The following is a 17247-nucleotide window of genomic DNA, read 5'->3' as shown; positions in this document are numbered from 1 at the left end:
CTGCAAAATACCAGGAGGGGACAGGAAATCAATTCCACGGCTGCTCCCATGGCAATGGGTAAACACTGGGCCCTTGAGAAAGAGCAGGAAAAATTAAGCTCCCATTTGACCTGAGAGTTGTTAACTATTCACCCCTGTATCCGGCTTGAAGATAACGGAGCAAACAAAAAAAAATCAGAGTCCAAAGGCCTGATAAAAAGCCAAGACCTGGGGGAGGGCGGTGTTGAGGAAAAGGTAGAGTGGAGAGCCCTCTAGTTCCTGGGAAGGCAAAATCTCCAAGTCCAGGTTCCCCAGTGCCCTGTATGAAAAAGCACCAAGGGCAGAAAGGCACAATAGTCTTTCCCAACTGTAGTTGGGAAGATCTTGCTGCTCTAGGGGTAGTTGTAGTTCTGTCAGTATCCAAAGTCAGACTCAGCACTCACCACAGTGTTGTTGTTGTTTGTCCTTCATTCTCAAAGAGGACCCATGACAATCAGGGTGATGTTATAACTTTCACTGGATTGGATTTAACTGAGCAAAGGCTGTGCAAGGTCACAAACCTCATTCTCTCCTTCAGAGTCATCTGAGTCTAGTGACAAGATATATATCAGGATGACTGGAGATGGTCCTGGATGTTTAAGGCAATTGGAGTTAAGTGACCTGCTTGGTCATATAAATAATAAGTGTTTGAGGTGAGATTTGAACTCAGGTCCTCCCAACTTCAGGGCCAGTGCTCTATCCACTGTACCACCTAGCTGTCCTTACTCACACAGTGACCAGTACACTGTAGGTGCTTAATAAATACTATTGATTGATTGATTGACCCTTGACATGTGGTGTTTTCCTTCTCCCAAAGTCCATGTTGCAAACAGTTCTCAATCCAAACCCAAGAATGTTCATTTTTAAGAGGTAGTCAGTTCCCGGTGAAGTCCATCTGCTGGGTTCCAGGGGTCCTGCTTTGACATTAATAAAAAATCCTGGTGCAGAGAGTGCTGGAGGCGGTGGAGGCAAAGGAACGCAGAATCGACTTTAACATTCTGTCCCTGTGTCTCCATCTGTCAGTTCTTCCTCCCGAGGCCTGTGGAAGAAAGAACATAATAACTAATCTCTGGTTTCTGCCACTTCAATTGGACTTCCTTAAATTCTCTAATGTGCTGGATCCTGAACAGAACATATTGTATGATAAATAAACTTTGGAGCCATTGAGCATGATTTTTTTTAATCTTTGGAAAGGGGAGAGATATTGCTGAATTATCCATGAAGAACCTCTCTCTACACTGGTTCATTATTGAGAATCCTCTACCAGTCAGTTGGTCAATAAACATTTATTAAGACCATACTATTATACCAGGCAGTATGGGAATTTGCGAGGCTACAAGGCAAAGACCAGCCCCCTGTATTCAAAGGAGCTCACAGCCTAATGGGTGAGCAGCAAGCAAACAAATATAAACAAATAAGCCTTTCTATAGGATAAATAGGAAATAATTAACGGAGAAGGCAACGGAATTGCACCGGTGTTGGAAAGCTTACTGTATGCAAGAAGAGAATTTTAGTCGGGATATAAAAGAGACAGAGAATGATCCAGTCAACTACAGTATTCTTCTCTCCAAAAGAGGATTGTTGTTGTTTGATGTTCAGGTCACTTTCAGTCTGTCTGACTCTCTGTGACCCTCATTTGGTGAGTTTCCTTAACAAAGATATTGGAGTGGCTTGCCATGTTCTTCTCCAGGTTATTTTATAGATAAAGAAACAAAGTGACTTGCCCAAGGTCACACAGCTAGGAAGTGTCCAGGGCCAGATTTGAACTCAGGAAGTTAACATCTCTTAAAAGAAAGTTATAATCATCATGGATCAGCCTATCTTTACCACTACTTTAAGATGAGGTTACAAGTCAGGCATGGTGGCACAAGTCTAACATCCCTGCTTGTGGGGAGGCTCAGGATGGTGCATCACTTGAGCTCAGGAGTTCTGAGTTAAAATGACCTAAGCACTAAGTCACCAATATAGGAAGTCCCCACAAATAGGGAGCCACTAGGCTGCCTAAGGAGGGTTGAACTGGTCCATGCCTGAACCAGAGTCAGTCACAGCTTCCCTACAGATGGCTGCTTTACTTCCAACCTGGGTGAGATAGGGAGACCCAGATTCAAAGACAAATGGAAGAAGGTATCAGATTGTTCTTTTTCCTGGTGAGAAAGAAGCAAAGTGAGGGAGACTTTTGTGGGGGAGGAAAGATCACAGATGCTCTGACCCCTAATATGAATTTTCATTTTCAGTTTAGTTTTGCTATTACTTCACCACTATTTACTTCCAACTGGGAACTGATACAGAGTCTGGAAGACATTGCTGGTCAGAGAAAACAGGATAAATGTTTGCCTCCCTCCATTCTTATGGCCAGAAAAGACATGACATTCATAAGATTAAAAGTGCACACATAAAGTCATTAGCATCATTTAACACACCATTTAATGACTTGAAAGGCCCAGGAATATGTGGAGGCTTATCAACAACATGACTTAGAATGAGAGAGTGGGATATAAGGGAAGTGGAGAAAGAAATCTTTCCGATTCTCTGGGGGGAAATGACTAGAAGAGTTCTTGGGACTGACAACTTGGCCCATCACAGGATTCCAAGTGGACAACCATAACACAATTAGAATCAATATGGTCTGCTCTTCCCCTTGGCTAGTGGGATGAGGTGATTAACAACCTAGGAGAAGTAATTATATCATAATCTTTGAAGCGAGGACCAGAACCAAAACCTGAGAGAGCATTCTGAGAAGCAACCTGGTTTCTCTTAATCCCTCTGTAGCACCCAAAGGATCAGTGGTTCCCAATGGGAATGGAAGCTCTTTTATGAACAGAGAATGAATCTTGGACAAAGAGAAGTACTGAAGATCTCTGAGATGCCAAACATTCAAGTGAGGGTTACAGTACAAGCCCTTAATAAAGACAGAGAAGGGAGAGAGTACAGAGCTCTTTGCAGAAGAACAGGATAAACTGAGGCCAAAAAACTAGGAAACAGACCAGAAATATGCACTTTAGAATTCTTCCATCTACAAACCTGAGTGTTTTGCCCAGAGAAATTCAAGCCCACATCTACTTCCTGCAGACAGATATTTAGGCCCATTCTAAAGATCAAAGCATCTTAAAATATGGGTCATGACCCCCCTAGGGGGTCTTGAAAAATTTGATAGCAGTAAAAGGTTATATATACCTATTTTATATGCCTGTACTGGGGGGTCATGTAAAAAATTCTCAGGCAAAAAGTGGTCACGAGTAGAAAAAGTTTAAGAAGCCCTGCTCTAGACAAGAGGAACTTTAATTTAGTTAGTTTAAAAATTCGCTAAGTGACTACTATGTGAAAGCCAACAAGGGAAAGCCAGCAGACTTAGAGTGAGATTTAACAATGGGTGGTAAAGAAGAGACCCAAGAATCCTGGATCCCAGGTTCCTGGCTTCAGTCACTCATCCAGGATCCTCCCCTTGCCCTGAGTTTAAAAATACAGAAAGAAAATTAAAGCCTCTTCAATCATTTCCTTCCACCTCCCCTATGACAACCTTCAGAGCTGGATCAGGGAACTCCATGAGAAGATTTTGTTTGCCCAGGAAGATGCACATGGCCAGCACTTTAATAGGCACCAAGCCAGTGAATAACACCGGGACCTCCTCCTTGTTGCTCAGCAACTTCATGGACCTGGCAGGATGGTAAGCACAGAGAACAAGGCTGTGAGAAGTCTGCAAAAAGAAAATCAAGAATGAACATACAAGATTGCACCTTCTCCCATTCCAGTGTAGTAGACAAACACAGATAAATGGATAAAAAGCATACAGCAATCTGATGAGTTTATAATGGCATTGGGGCTACACCTCCCACCTCTACCTATCCCTACCACACCAAACCCTTCCAAGGAAGTTCATTTATTTGATAAAGACACACCTCTATTGGGCGATTTACAGGAAGGTAATCTCGGGCATAGGGGATTAGAATGCACCTAAAAAGTAGATTAATTACCTACAAACACACAGTCCAGGGGGCATTATAGTTCTTGCCATGGAACTTTAACATCTGCTGTTACATTTCTTGGTTGTGCATCATTCCCTAGCTTCCTGAGTCACTTCCCTGGATGGGAAGCTTATTCCATGTCAGGATCTTACCTCTGGACAGCCACCCAGTATTTTTTCTCAATATTTTTGTACTACCAGTTGCTATGGCCCCCAGGGAATTTACCAGACAAACCTCCCAAACCATTGCCCTGTCCATTAGACCGTATCTCCTACCTCATATGAAATGTCTCGACCAGAAGCAAAATTTATCAGCATTATATATTTTGAATAGTCCAGGAAAGAGAGAAAAGATGTGTGGGATAGACAAATCAATCAACAATCATTTATTAAGAACCCAATATGTGTCATTAGTATACTGCTTGCTGAGGACACAAACATAAAAGTAAAAAATAAACAAAAATCCCCAAAGACTAAAAAAAACCTTGCTGCCCTTGAAGAGTCTAATTTGAATGGGATATATATACACACACATACATATATATATGAATATATGTGTATACATATGCATACATATATATTCACACACTTAGGTTTATATGTATCTATATACATATATTTATATATGTGTATACACATATATTATACAAATATATTGTATAAATGTAGATATAGATGAGGAGATGTAAATAAGATGTAGACATAGACATAGATATATAGATACAGAGTGAAAGGTGACAATACCCTCTCCCCTAAGGAGTTTTGAGTGTGATTACTAAAACATGGAGTTGACAAGGAGACAATTGATCACCAGTCTATGGGGGTCCCAGTAAAACTATAACAGAACATCCAGTACTAGGGGCAATAAAGGCCTTTAAGACTCACCTAAACTCAAATCATCTCCTAAAGCCCCAACCCTGCTTAGCTACAAGGGGCTGCAAGACATAGCAACCAGGTTAATATTAGAGTGAGGGATCATCAACAGGTCTATCAGTTTCCATGATGGGTGGGAGTGGGGTTTGCAGAGAGAAGAGGCATCATGAACTCTTGGGAGTCTGTACTTATACAGGAACTTACTGCATCCTCTATGCTAATTATTGTGAGTTGGGCCAAATGGAAACTCTTGGAGCTGCCTTAGCCATCCTGTGTAGTTAAAACTTTATCACAAGTGGGGTAAAAGCTCTCTCTCCTCCCAAGCAAAGGAGAAGAAAGAAGTCAGAGTACTTTCCTATACCATATCTCCTTACAATAACTTTCTGTGGCTGAGAAGGAAGGAAGATGGCATCTGGTGACTTACTGCAGACTACAAGGAGATGGATAAAGTAGTTGCTATGGTGCAGCATTTTCTTAACTTCATCAGTTTGGTGAACCAGGCAGGCCAGGCCCAGAATAAGTGTTTTGAAGTTGTCAGCCTTGCTAATGCCTTTTCCTATATCCCCGTGACGGAGATTAGTCCCAAGTAGTTTCGTTTCACCTGGGAAGGAGTCCAATAGACATTCACAACCCTTCCATAAGTCTACTTGAACTCTGTGTCTGTCTGTCTGTATGTCTTTGTCTGTGTCTGTGTCTGTCTCTTTCACACACACACACACACACACACACACACACAGAGTATAGCAGTCAGAGACCTAAGAAAGACCTTATTTTTTATGGGCACTAATATATACCACTACATTGACAATATCATGTTGATTGGACTAGACAAAGAGTGCATGATGGTCCAAATGAAAGACACAAGTTGATCAACCCTAAGAAAATCCAAGGTGCAGCCCATTTAGTCAAGTTTTGGGGAATGGTTGATGGAAAGAATCCAGATGATTCAATATGTGGCCCAAACCAAGCTTCTGCAGGTTGACAAAACAGCAGGCACCAATAGTAGGCACCAGTGGCAGTGCAGATGCTAGTAGAATGGACAGCAGTGGCTATCATTCCTGACAGTATTCACTAACAGGCTGCAACTCATGCCTCCAGTCTCTCTATTCCACTAGCCTGTGTGAACCAGGCTTCTGAAGGTAAATTTTCTTCCTGCCCCCCCCCCCCATGGTTCTACCAACTGCAAGAGAGACATACATAACTTGACTTCAAGGCCATCTGTGTAATTATGGCAATACCTAGGTGGGGCAGGCAGGGCAGTTCAGCTAAAGCACTAAGGCAATCTTAGAGGAGGCATGTGCCAGGTGGATCGAAACATCACTGCCACCCCCCTCAAACCCTGGTGAAAGCAATCCAGAACCCTTAAGCCCAAGAGCCCTGAGAATGGCTATATGCCCCAGGTCAATGACCTTGCTTCTCACATGGCTCTTATAGACCATCACTGAGGGGAGCAATCCTGGAGGGGAGGAGACTTACTATACCCATCACCACTGAGTCCAACCACTACCTATCTTCTACCAACAGCCAGGAAAGCCTCAAGAGAACTAGAAATAACTGCTCCCCTGCTCCCAACCTGAACACTGACCCTACTTCCAACCTGCTCTCCATAGAAGTCCTCAAGAGGAGCAAGCCACCAATATCCTTGGCATTGTCAAATGTTTCCAAGTCAAAATTGGAAAGGACATTTGAAATGATTCATTGCTATCTGATTTGCTGTTGTGCCCTAATGATCACTGAGCCTTCCCATTTCACTTGCATTTGAAACCTCTTCTATCTGAATGTGTGCTTCTTGAAAGCAGAAACTATCTTGTTTTTCTATTGATATTTCCAAAGCTTACTGCTGTGCTTTGCACACCATTATGCTCTTTCAGGACAGCTAGGTGACATAATGCATAGAGTGCCAGGACTAGAGTCAGGAAGACTCCTCTTTGTGAGTTCAAACCTCGCCTCAGACACTTAGTAGCTGAAAAGATTTTATATCACCCATCAGATGGACCAGACCATTAAGATCCAGAACTCCATCCTTCTGAATGGGGGAGGCAAAGCCTCCTGGTCTTCCTTTTCTTCCATATGCAGTCACTACAAAGGACTATTACATGAATTTTTTTACACTGTCTTCTTGTTTTTGTTTTTGTTTTACTTGCACTAAGCTCCTTCTCCAGTGCTGTCTGTGTAAGATTTCTCAAATCTCCAATGTCATGGTTGTCAAATAATGGCCTTAACACCCATTAAAGTGGTGGAAGATCCTCTATAAGACCACCAGGCCCCTGCAAAGTGATGTGATGTAGGAGTAACATTACTAGGATCCCTCCCACATAGAATGAGTTAATTTTTTTGGTTTTCCTTGCAAGGAAACTGTCCCTGAGAATTGATTGGTCCAAGGGACCATTTCAACCCAATGACATGACTTACCAGATTCATGGGGGTATAAAAGGACAAGCCCATAAGAGTTGATGTCCCTATGACCTGATGAATGTCCCCATGCTCTGCAAGTCAACACATCCTTCTAACAAAATATATTTCTATATGGAGATGATTGGGGCCACATCTACCTGAACCAGGTCACAGCCTGGCTTAATATTCTTTCCGTGCTACTGTTAAGTAAACGTTTTTATTAAATGTTAGAAAATCTACAAGTGTCTCATATGTTCCAACCCAAGCCTGAACCACTGAACCACCTTTAGTTAGTCTTAGACCCGTAAAAGAGATGTTGAGTTCATCAAGTGAAAAAGGGTAGCAAGAGAAGAGAAGACACTGCCACAATTAGTGGGATGATGATCTGGGAAAGTAAACTGAGAAGGAGGAGTCAGAAAGGTAGGGAAACCAGGAGAAAGAACCATTTTGAAAATTTGGAGTAGAGAGTAGCTAGAAGGAGAGTCAACAATGCCAAATGATGTAACAAGGTCAAAATGGATGAGAACTAAAAATAAGTCATTCTTTCTGACAATTAATAGATAACTGATGCCTTTGGAGAAAGTAGTTTCAATTGTATTGAGGCTGGAAGTAAGATTTCAGAGGCTAAAAAAAAGAGTGAAAGTCAAGGAAGTATACATTGAGTGCCAATCAATTGCTCAAGCAATTGTCAGAGAAAGTTAGGAAGGATATAATTGCTAGCAGAGACGATAGGATATAATGAAGATTTTTAAGCATGGGGAGACATGCATATTTGTAGGCAGAAAGGGATGAACCAGTAGATAAAGAAAGACCAAAGATTAGAGAGAAGAGGGATAATGGTGAGGACAATGTACTAGAGAAGATGGGAGGGGATAGGACCAAAGGTACATGTAAAGGAGTTGACCTGGGCAAGATGAAGGGCTACTTCTTCATTAGAGACTAGTGTTAAGGAGGGAACTGTATGAGATGAAGTCAAGGGAGAGCAAAATGAGGAAAGAGGGGAAGAGGAATCCTGTAGCCAATGTTCTCGGTTTTTTTTCTATAAAGAATGAGCCTGGGGCAGCTAGGTGGCACAGTGGATAAAGCCCTGGCCTTGGATTCAAATCCAGCCTCAGACACTTGACACTTAACTAGCTGTATGACCCTAGGCAAGTCACTTAACCTTCATTGCCCTGCAAAAAAAAAAAAAAGAATGAGCCAAGGTCCTCAGCCAAGAAAGTGGATATAGAGTGTACTGTGGGAGGCTTGAGGAGGGAATAAAAAGTTTGCAACAGTAGTTAGGGTTAGGGTGATTTAGAAAATCAATTATGGAGTTGTAAAAGCATTGCCCTTCCATAGTGAGGGCCCAGATAATGCAATTAAAGACTTTGGTGAAATTAGGATAAATCATGCAGATAAAGAAATCTATCCCATTTCCCCATAAATCAGCAGAAAAATAAAAAGAACAATCATATTAGTTTGGCAAGGAAATGTCAGCATGGTCCAGGACCAGGGGTTTGGCTAAAAGCAGAAAGAGCCAGGCAAATGGGAAATCAGTCTAGGCCAGTCAAGCCCAGGCTGGCCCACTAAATCAGGGAGGAACAGAGAGATAGCAGAGGCCTAAGCAAACAGGGTTCTGAGTTGAGGAAGGCCAAGTGTCAATAAGAGTAACTTTAATGAGTGGAGTTAGGGATTCTAATCCTCAAGGAAGGGCTACCTACTGGTTCTTTGTACTGAATGAGCAACTCCAGACCCACAGGTGTTGATCAGAGGCAGAAAGGGCAGAGGGTCCTAGGTCAACTCTGCTCCTGATTAATGCAAGGACACAGTTACTAGGATTGCCTTACAAAGGGTCAGACTTGAGTTGGAGCAAGAGGGATTTAGTTAAGTCCAGAGAAGCAACTCCCTAAGTCATAAGTCAGAGTGGCAAGACACTGGAATTCCTAGAAGAGGTAGAGACACTGACCTTCCCATTAAAAACAGGGAGGGCTAAGCAGCTTCTTGGAGTCATCACTATGAATATGCTTCAGTCCAATTTATTGTGTATTTCATGATGATCTGGACACCAAAGAGGTGTAAGGATAAGTTCATCCCCATGCAAAGAACTGTCAGAATAGAGCAAGAAATTTGGCAAACCACAGAGAGAGATGGGAAGAGGGGACTCTTCCCAATCAATTAAGCTTTTCAGTCACAGAAAATGGGTCTTGCTCCCTACCATAAAACTCTATTGGGCTGGTTAAGATTTCACATATCTTTAATGAAGCCATGAACATAGGCATAAGCTAGAGTTTCATGATCAAACAGATGGAGGAGGGAAAGGAGCAAGAAAACCCAAGTCTGGGGTTCCTTAAAAAAAAAAAAAGATAGCAATCATGGGGGGGGGAGCCACAGACAGCATGAAGTTCTGTCCTCTTTAAGAGGACGTTTTGGGGTCCCCAGTGAATCCCTTGCAGAGACTGCCTTTTTTCCTTCCCTCTTCCATCTCCAGTATGTGGTGCTGAAATGCTGAGCCAAGTTTTTTTTCTGCTTCCCTTGGCCAAAGTCATCAAGCCTGGGATGACACCAGGAGGAAGGGGAAAAGAAGAGGAAGCACAAGGTGCTCTGAGAGTCTTGGGTGGACCAGACTAGCACTGAACCCTGCCAGGACTTTTCTTCCCCTAGGAATTAACCCTTTCCCCTAATCCACTTCCCTAAACTACCACCCCCTCCCCAATCATGGCTTTGGAAGAGAAGGAAAGTGGATGTGTCTTTAAGCAATGTGGCCAGAGCCCAAAGCCTCCCATGCCCAGCTCCTGGGTTCCCAGCAGCCTAAAGGCAGAGAGAGGGTGGGGAGTATGCCAAGAGTATGCCAAGAGTATCCCATCCTCTCTCAGAGAATTTGGCCTTCTATTCTTTCAGATTCTATTCAGAGTAGCTGATTTCAATGATAAAAAGAGACGAAACCCAGTTGTTGTTCAATGCCAGTGAGGCCTAAGAGGAAAAGAACCTAGGAGGGCCTCAATCCCAGCTCTATCACTGTAGCTGTTCCCTGTTTCTGCCATCAGTCACTTCTGACAGTTTCCTTTCTGCAAACAAGTTTGTTAGAAGACCTTATATTATTTTTTTGCCTCTGGCATTGAACTTTTCCTCTGTCCCCACCACACACCCCAAATCCCTCCCACTTGACTAAAACCCCTGGGCTCTCTCCAACCAGTAAACCTTGTGTGCAAATGTCCTGACTTTTGCAAATGTGTTAAAAAAAAAGAAACTTTAAAAAACTTCCAGATGTTCTGTTTGTGTTGTGGTGTTACCCTGCTCCTGTCTCTCGAGGCCTATACGCAACACATAGCATCCTGCCTGCTCGCCTGTCTAGATGAAATACTGGGAGCCAAGAGGAACAGCAGGGGAGGGTGAAGGGAAAGACAACACTCTCCCAGACCCATCCCCTATCCATTTATCTCACTAACCCTTTCACTGCAAACACATGTCTGACCACCCCTGCCCCCAACACTCCCTGGAGATCAGGTAGGTACTCTTCCCCACACAGCCCACACAGTCAGCTTTCAGTTGTATCCAGTTCCTGTTCAGCAGGTTCCGGTGCTCCCAAGAAAAGTCTGAATGTAGGACAGACTGACTCCTCCTCACTGACAGTCATAATCCCCTCCCTTTGAGGCTGACCTCAGGTGAAGCCTTCTCCATGAAGCCTCCCGGATTCTTCCCACCCGATCCCCACTGAGGGTTCATTCTGCCTCCTCAAATTTCCCCAGATGCCTTTGTCTAGATCTCTCGGTTGACCCCTATTGCCCTCTCCTTTGCATTATATTGCCTGTGTATAAGGCCTATCCCTCTCTAATAGTCAGTAATGCCTGGCACAGGGTAAGCACTGTAGAAGTGGTGAACTGAAGTGAAAGTTCTAGTTCATGAATCAAACACTTCTCTGGAAGGTTTGCTCCCATCAATTGTTCTCCAAGCTTCTTGTCCCTTCCTACTAGGAAACCCATGACTTATATTGCAACATATCAACACCAATATCTATCTATCTATCTATCTATCTATCTATCTATCTATCTATCTATCTATCTATCTATCTATCTATCTATTCAGCCATCTATCCAGCCATTTATGTTTATGTGCGTGTATACATCCATATTTACACACATATCATCATGTAGGTATACTTATACATTATATAAGTATATTTGCATATATCTTCATGTATGTGTGTATGTATATCTGTCCTAGATCCTGTCCTGATTATATTCTAATCACCACTAGCTATGGCCTTATGTCCTTCCTCTCTTTCTCTGATTGAAAAAAGCTATCTATACTTGTTATTTCCACTTTATCTCTCACTCTCTTCTTATCCTCTGAGATTTGATTTCTTGGCTTCTTCAACCTTCAATACTCAGTTCAAATCCCACCTTCTGCAAGAATCCGTTTTCAGCCTCCATCTCCAGTGTGGCTGCCTTGTCTCTGAGCTTACTTTTCATGTACACTGTATATATCTTAAGTCTGTGTGTGTATATCGTGTTGTTGTTCAGTCCTGTCTGACTTTTCATGACTCCTTGGACCAGAGCACTGCCCATGGTTTTGTTGTTTTGGTTTGGTTTTTTTGGTAAAGACACTGGAGTGGTTTGCCATTTCCTTCTTCAGTGACTTAAGGCAAACAGAGGTTAAGTGACTGCCCAAGGTCATACAGCTAGCAAGTGTCTGAGGCCAGATTTGAACTCAGGTCTTCCTGACTCCAGGCCCAGTACTTTATCCACTGAGTCACCTAGCTGCCTCCTGGATGGATAGATAGAGAGATTAGATAGATAGACAGACAGACAGACATATACACACACAAATGTGTGATATTTGTATGTATGTATATATATGTGTGTATACATGTGTGTATATGTGTGTATATACACACGTGTGTATTCAGAAAGAATGTAATTTATAGATTTCTTTCTTCAATAGAAGATAAGCTCCTTATGTGAACATAAGACTATATCTAGATATACAGTTGTTGCCCAACTCATTACTCTGAAAGACTCTCTTCAAAGTTACCAATGAAATCACTTAATTGACAAATACAATGAGATTTTCTCAATTCTCACCCTTCTTGACCTCTCTCCAGCATCTGGCATTGTTGGCCTCTGCTCCAGGATACCTTCTCCTCTCTGGGTTATCTTCCCACATTTGACCATTTATCACATCTACCAAGTGGGAGTATACATTAAGGCTCTAACCTAGGCCCTCCTCTCTTTTCTCTCTATCCTTGTTTGTTTGGTGACCTCATCAGCTCCCATGGATCTAATTCTAACATCTATGCAGATGATTCTCAGCTCTATATGTCCCAACTCCAGTCTCTCTCAAGACTTCCAGACCTACATAACCAACTGCCTACTAGACATTTCAAACTGTATATTCTGTAGACACAGACATATCAAGCTCATTATGTCTAAAAGAGAACTCACTCTTCTTTCTAATCCATCCCTCTTCTGAATTTTCCTATTCCTGATTGATGGGCATCCCCTCAATTTCTAATTCTTTGCCACCACAAAAAAGAGCTGCTATACATATTTTTGTACAACTAGGTCCTTTTCCTTTTCCTTTTTTTTTCAGTCTCTTTGGGATACAGACACAGTAGTGGTATTTCTAGGTCAATGGGTATGCACATTTTTATAGCCTTTTGGGCATATGAAGTAGCCTATTCCTGCCATCTTTTTAGTCACCCAGGCTTGCAACCTCATTGTCACCCTGGATCCTCAGCCTCATTCACTCCACTTAGCTAATCAGTTGCCAAATGCTGTTGTTTATACCCACAACACCTCTCATATACATTCCTTTCTCTCCAGTCACACGGCTACCACCTTAGTTTTCCCTTTATCAACTCATGACTGGACAACTGCTATAGCTTCCTAATGGCTCTGCCTGATGCTGGTCTCTCCCCACACCTATCCATCCTTCATACAGATGCTCTGATCACCTCATAGCACCCTATTACCTCTAAGATCAAATATAAACTTCTATGCTTGGCATTTAAAGTGCTTTCACAAGCTGGCTCCTTCTCATTTTTCTGTTCTTCTAACATATTATTCTTCTCCACGCACTTTACAGCCCAAGCATCCATGCCTTCTTGCTGTTCTTCACTCATAACACTACCTCCCATCTGTGGGCCTTTGTACCAGCTGTCCCTCATGCCTAGACTGCTTTAAATATTATAATCCCTGGTTTCTTTCAAGAAGCTCATGACTTGGGAGCAGCTAGGTAATGCAGTGGATAAAGCACCGACCCTGGATTCAGGAGGACCTGAGTTCAAATCCAGCCTCAGACACTTGACACGTACTAGCTGTGTGACCCTGGGCAAGTCACTTAACCCTCGTTGTCCCGCCAAAAAGAAGAAGTTCATGATTCAGTTTATGTCACCTTTGTACGAGGCTTCCCCCCACATTGCTTGTATCTTCTTCTCCAAGACTACCTTGTATCTATTTTCTATGTTTTATTCAAATCCACATATGTATATGTCATTTCCCCTGCTAGAACATAAGTTCTGTGAGGGCAGGAAGTCTTTCACTTTCATTTTTGTATGTCCAGTATCTAACACAATAATGGTACATAATGGGTGCTTCATAAATTTGTCCTATTCATATTATTCTCATTATTTTATTAATATTATTTTACTGGACCTTTGATTTCATAAATATAAGGAGTGCATGGTGAGGCACTCTACCAAAAGCAGACTGGCACCTGTTCCATAATTTATTGTCTCAGAGAGGCTCCCGGAGGCTCTAAGAGTTTAGAAGACCTGCTTAGGGTCACAGAACCCGGATGTACAGTCACCCAGGTCTCCCTAATTCTGTGGTCATTTCTCTATTCCCTATTACCTGGCTTCATATCATATCAGATCATATCATACCATACCACATCACATCATATATCATAGCATATATTCTATTCTATTGTATCCTGTAATATTTTCACATATATGTATACATGCACATACCAAATATCTCTCCTTACTAAAACTATTAAAACCTTACCTGTCTAGGATGATTTGGGTATGGGATCACCTGGAGGTTAACAAGTTTAGACTAGATAACTTCCCAAGGTCATTTCCAAGCCCTAAGCATCTCTGCCCCATAGACTTTAACACATTGGAATAAAGTGCCAACAGATAGGCCTGTGCACACACAGGTCCATACACACAGGACTCAGGATTCTTTGCACAAGGCAACGCCTTCTCCTCTGTTTGATGTTTCCGGGGTGCCTTCAGATCCTATTGGGCCCTGATCAGAGCTCAATAAAACCCGGCACTATCAAGGGGCCCGTTTGCGAAAGCCCCAGCCTGTTATCTCCCTGGCCCAGGGTGGGGTTGCTTCTGCTGGCATTCAACTGAAAAGCATTAACAGTAGGCAGATCAAAGGCACTTCCGAGCCAACCCACCCAGATTCCCTTATTTATCCCCAGACGCTTGTTCGGAATGATGAACTCTAAAGATAATCTAGTCCCAAACTTCCTTCTGCCCTGCATCAAGCCCCATATTCAGGAAGATGCAAGCCAGGTGGCTAAATGCAATACTATTTCTTCCACCTCGCCCCTGGAACAAGGAGAGGCAGTAGGAAATTACTCCCAGAAATTTGTCTAGCCAGCCCAAAGATGTTGAGAGGGAGTGATATAGCCCCCAAAGTGAGTTCTCAAACTCTTGGGTGCATGCGTGTGTGTGTGTGTGTGTGTGTGTGTGTGTGTGTGTGTGTGTGTGTGTGTATGAGCAAGAGAGAGATAGACCCCCTTTGGCAGTCTGGTGAAGTCTGTGGACCTCTTCTCAGAATAATGTTTTATGGGAATAAAATGCATAGGATTACAAAGAAAACCAATTTTATTGGAATACATTTATTAAAATATTTTCAGAAACACCCCAGGCTAAGAAACCCTACCCTATAGGGATATGAATTGTATGAATTTATGCCATCAATTAGAATATTCCATGAGAAAAAACGTTGCCACAATGCAACAATTATTAAGTACCTACTGAGTATTTAGCCCTGTGAAAGTGATGGGAATACAAAGAAAAAGAAAAAGACAGCTCCTTCCCCCAAGGAGCGTAAAATCCATAAATAATCTAACAACAATTTTAAGGACAGTATTTCATGGACAGTTCACTACTTGGTAAAGAGGTCAAGGACATATGTTTCACTTCCTCATAGTAACCAAGTAGGGCAGCTAGGTGGTATACTGGACAGAGTACTGGATCTCAAGTCAGGAAGTTCAAATTCAGCTTCAGACACTTCCTAGCTGTGTGACTCTGGGCAAGTCACTTCACTCTGTTTGCCTCAGTTTCCTCACCTATAAAATGAGCTGGAGAAGGAAATGGTAAACCCCTTCAGTATTATCTACCAAGAAAACCCCCCAAAAGGGCCATGAAGAGTAGGATATGACTGAACAATGACAACAACAACAACAAAAAGACCAAGTAAGGAAGCTTTGCTCTGGTGTATGGCTACAGGTTCCATCTGAAACGCCAACTGCCTGTCTCACCATTGACATTCATTTAGCAACCACTTTTTTTGGCAGTCTATCACTTCGGTATTTGCTTTAGTGAAACACGGTATTGGAAAACAAAAATAGTGAAGCCTATTCTCACGAAATAAAAAATCAAGGAGAAGGGCTATATATATATACACATATACTATATATATATATATACACATATACTATATATATATATAATAACTATGGGATGGAATAGAATATTATAAGGAAGGAAATAAACATTTATTAACCACTATGTGCCAGGCACTATACTAAATGCTTTACAAATATTCACTCATTTGATCCTCCCCACAATCCTGGGAGATAAGTGCTATTCTTGGGCCCATTTTACAGTTAAGGAAACTGAGGAAGACAGAGGCAAAGTGACTGACTTGCCCAGGGTCACACAACTTGTAAGTGTCTAAGGCCAGATTCCTTACTCCTGACCCAGTGCTCTATCCACAGTGCCATCTACCATAGGAGGAGTTAAAAAAAAAAAAAAAAGCTAGCTGTGTGAAGTCAAAGGCAGGGATAATCATTTCTCACCAGGGACAGGGTGGGGTGGGAAGAAGAGAGACAGAATCAAGAAAGGCTTCATGGAATATGTTTGATCTGCATCCTATAGGATGAGTAGGATCTCAAAAGGATTTCTTTGTACATACTCCCTTTCAGTGGAGGGTAAGGTCCTTGAAAGCAAGGGTTAAGTCTTTTTGGTAAACTGTAGGCATTTTATCAAGGCTTGTTGATTTGAAGTGGAAATCCCCCCATCTCTCCCTGAGATGAAAGAAGGGACATATTCTAGACACACGGACAGTATGAGCAGAGCCACAGAGGTAGAGAGGTTTGGGACTCTACTAGGGACGGCAAATGATTGACTCTGGCTACAGCATGGGAGGGAGGGAGACTGGGAAATATTTCAGGATGCTCCACAGGGTGGGTTTAGCATTAACTTGGGAGAGGCTAGAATTATAATCAGAAGAACCTGGGTTCAAAATCCAGGCTCTGCCACTTGTCACTTAAGAGTAGCTTCTCTGGGCCTCAACCTCTTCACTTGCAAAATTAGGGAATTTGACTCTATGATGAGCTCAAAAATCTGGCTTCGCTATTGCCAGAGAAGAAAAGGGAATCTGGGTGTCAGTTCTTCATACTTGGGTGATTCCCAAGGTCGTTTTCCGGATATAAATCACATGTAAAAGGCAGACAACAGCACAGAACTAGTCCCTACTGTTTAGGGAGGTTGGGTTTTTGTTGTTGTTGTTGTTGTTGTTTTGATAGCAAGACCATATCCCTGTGATTTGAATTAGCTCTTTCTTTTCCTGCATCTGCCCTCACCCACTCACTCACCTTGGGGAGTCTGACATCTTAGTCTCACTTTATAGGAGGGTGGAGGTAATAAGGTTGGGAGAGGTGCCTGAACCTCTGCCACGCAGCATGCTAGCCAATGCCACTATCTGGGTACAAAGAGTACCCAGGTTCCTGATCCTAAAATACCTGATGCTGATTTATATGCTGTTTTATAATTAATC

The 17247-nt window shown here is 42.4% G+C and overlaps 1 long non-coding RNA gene across 1 annotated transcript in view; it reads right to left on the bottom strand.

Moving 5' to 3' along the window:
* Nucleotides 1-674: 674 nt before the first annotated feature.
* The window catches only part of LOC122756092, a 77919-nt gene continuing 61346 nt past the window's right edge, over nucleotides 675-17247 (bottom strand). The window contains exons 3-4 of the long non-coding RNA XR_006356435.1: nucleotides 3536-3671; nucleotides 675-1057 (exon numbers count right to left, since the gene is read on the bottom strand). This is a non-coding gene — a long non-coding RNA (uncharacterized LOC122756092). The remainder of the gene's footprint in view (nucleotides 1058-3535; nucleotides 3672-17247) is intronic.

This window comes from Dromiciops gliroides, chromosome 4 (assembly GCF_019393635.1).
Source record: "Dromiciops gliroides isolate mDroGli1 chromosome 4, mDroGli1.pri, whole genome shotgun sequence".
NCBI classification, from domain to species: Eukaryota; Metazoa; Chordata; class Mammalia; order Microbiotheria; family Microbiotheriidae; genus Dromiciops; species Dromiciops gliroides.
This window is presented reverse-complemented; position numbering and strand designations above follow the sequence as displayed.